Consider the following 3,115-nt stretch of genomic DNA (forward strand, 5'->3'; position numbering starts at 1 on the left):
CTTACTGTACTGTATGTTTAAAATAGCAACAGTGTGCACATTCGGTGTGCATCCCAAAACGGTGCATGTTCTTGCTGGGAAGGGGCAAGGCCACACAGTAATTCCCCAATCTGAAATGACGCCACACAGTACTGCAACTTTATTCACAACATATCATGCAATAGTGTCTCTTTTTCTCGTTACATCATATGATAGTACCACATTACTCCTCAAAGTATTCCCACTTATTCACATTGCATCACATCATATTGCTCTTTGTTCACATTAGACCACACAGTAGTGCCCTTGCTACAGTATATGTTACACAACAAAGTACTGTATACACATAATGCTGCACATTAGTAATGCATTTTGTATGCACAGAATATACTGTAGGCATGCTGCATATCATATTAATCAGCAGAAGCTGCTTGTGCCCCTGGGCATTTGGCAAGTATGCCTATGCCTAGGGCAGGCTCAGACTGGAGATCAGTACGTAATCCCGCTGGACGGGATCCCGGCAGTCAAAATACAGACGCCGGAATCCCGACCACACAATCCCGACAGGGGCGGCGAGCGGAAAGCAGCCCCTTGCATGCTTGCTTCGCTCGCCACGCGGTGGGCACGGTGCCTCGCTACGCTCTACACACTATTATATCAGTAGTCAGGAAACGCAGCATGCATTTGTGGAGTGAAGAGGGTGAAAAAGGAGAGAAAGTACAGTTTGTACTGTAAGGTTATGTCAGAGGGTGTGAAGATGATCAGCTCAGTGTTATACATGTTACAGTAAGTTAGAATACAGTACAGTGCATTATGTATTTCTATTTTATTACCAGGTGTCTCCTCCACTGGTTGGCGACGGACTGTAAAAAGATAAAATACAGTACAGTTAGTCATATCAGTTTGACTTAAAATAATGTTGGAGAAAAAAAAATACTGTAATTACAGTACCAACTATTGCTACTGTACAGTATATTTATTTACCAAAAATGTATTCTGGCTCGTCGTCTGTGGGTAAAAGAGAAGAATATTATAAGATACAGTATACAGTAAAAAGTATAGTAATAGTACACTAGTGTCCAGGCCCAGTGTCAGGTGGGTAAAAAAAGGTATGCTTGTGACAGGCATGGTGATTCCAAGGGACCCCACCGAGACCATCAGAAAATTTGTGAGTGACCCGTATGCCGGTGATTATGACTAGAATAAGGTAGCAACTCTTTTTTCTTTTGAATTATGTATACTGTACAGTACTGTATGTGCATATTGTACAGTACACTTAAAATATTTAGCAGTTACTGTAGTGGTAATTTTTGGGATGACAGTATTAGCATACTGTAAGCATCCAACTGAGGCCCCCAAACAGATGCCGCCACTAGGTACAGTACGTGCCTCTCGTGCCTAATGGGAAATTCATCACTGACAGTATCTAGAGAGATGAATGGAGAGACAGTGACAAGGGGTGAGAGAGAGAGAGAGAGAGAAATTGAGTAAGATGGGTGTTTTTTTTAGAACAGGATGTTGTCCATACAGTAGCAACCAATCAAATATTACCTACTGTACTGTATTATCGTCTGTAAGTGTAACTAGATACTGTAAATGTTAATGTGGGATGTGATCGGTTGCTACTGTATGGGCAATATCACCAGTTCAAACAAAAACAATTTTCATCCGATTTCTACGCATTTGCCAGAAAAATCTGATGGCATCAGATCAATGTCAGTAATAATTCTTACCACTAAATGCAGCAGCATCATCATCATCCTCCTCCTCCTCCGTGGCCTGTTCCAGTGTAGGGCCTGTGAAAAAAAACATTAATGTGAAAAAAAAAAAGGTTCATTCCAGGAAATACACATACCCTCCAACATGACCCGCCCCACTAGGTACAAAATGCTCTGGTTCTGGACTTCCCTCTTAATTTATTATTGCCATCACCTGTGAAGAAACAGCTTTCTTATCATATAACTAGTTCAACACAGGTGATGGAAATCATAAATTAAGAGGGAAGTCTAGAAACAGAGCAGTGCGGCGGGTCATGTTGGAGGGTCTGCATACAGAAACATAGAATTTGATGACAAATACTGTAAGAACCACTTTGCCCATCTAATCTGCCTCTTTTTTTTAACCTTTTTTTTACATCAAACCTTATAACAATTTTCCCCAAACATCACATGATGCAAAGATAAATAAATAAAAAAAGAGGTGCAAGATGGAATTGTGATTGGGCCCTCCCAACCACCCTTATGTTATATAAACAGGGTCTGCCACACGACTGTGGCTGAAATGACTGGTTGGTTTGGGCCCCCACCAAAAAAAGAAGCAATCAATCTCTCCTTGCTCAAACTGGCTCTACAGAGGCACGATGTACCGGACTGGACTTACTTAATGGGTGCAGTGAGGTGATGGACATAGAGTCCTGGTCCTCCTCCTCCGCCACCGCCTGTGACAGTGTAGGGGCTGTGAAAGCAAAAAATCCATGAAATATACTTTTGTATTCTGTGTTGAATACAGTAAAGCAAAAATTCAGTCAGGAATTGGAGGAGGAGAGTAGATTTCGCACACAGAGACGAGAATGTCGAGGCCAGAATCAGGGGGTAGTGGAGGAGGGTTAGGATACCGTACCTCACCCTGTTGGGATTGCTGCAATCAGGATGCCACTGTCGGTCACCTGACCGCTAGAATCCTGACTGCTGGTCACGCAAACCCAACCCATTGGTTTAACACAATGTACAGTACAGTACAATACTGCAGTTTACTTACCAAGTTGGGGAGAGGGTTTTTCATCCTCATCCTCACTGTCAATAATTACTGAGTTGAAAATAAAAAAATATTATAAACAAAATACAGTAGAGTACAGTTACTACAAAATTGCACAGTAGTACAGTGCTACAGGAGGCAGAGATATATTCATAATACAGTAGGAGCAGAATGACTGTCCAGCGGTAGGGGACATACAGTACTGTATTTAAAAGACCTGCTGTCTGGATCCCGACATTCAGAATGCAGAGTGTGGATTCAGAGTATGATTGGAGGGTTAGGCTAGTGGAGGGTGGGTCGGATGCACAATTTTGGGCACCATAATACAAAATGGATATCGTGGAACTACAAAAGGTTTAGAGGCGGGCGACCAAAGTGATGA

General features: G+C 42.2%; 1 long non-coding RNA gene across 1 annotated transcript; it reads right to left on the bottom strand.

Annotated features, from left to right (window-relative positions):
* Positions 1-1,601: 1,601 nt before the first annotated feature.
* On the bottom strand, positions 1,602-2,784 carry LOC134934760 (uncharacterized). The gene is made up of 3 exons (XR_010179797.1): positions 2,737-2,784; positions 2,359-2,433; positions 1,602-1,775 (listed from the first exon to the last, which is right to left on the bottom strand). It is a non-coding gene; the product is annotated as an uncharacterized LOC134934760 (long non-coding RNA).
* Between the last annotated feature and the right edge of the window lie 331 nt (positions 2,785-3,115).

This window comes from Pseudophryne corroboree, chromosome 6 (assembly GCF_028390025.1).
Source record: "Pseudophryne corroboree isolate aPseCor3 chromosome 6, aPseCor3.hap2, whole genome shotgun sequence".
In the NCBI taxonomy this organism is placed as follows: domain Eukaryota; kingdom Metazoa; phylum Chordata; class Amphibia; order Anura; family Myobatrachidae; genus Pseudophryne; species Pseudophryne corroboree.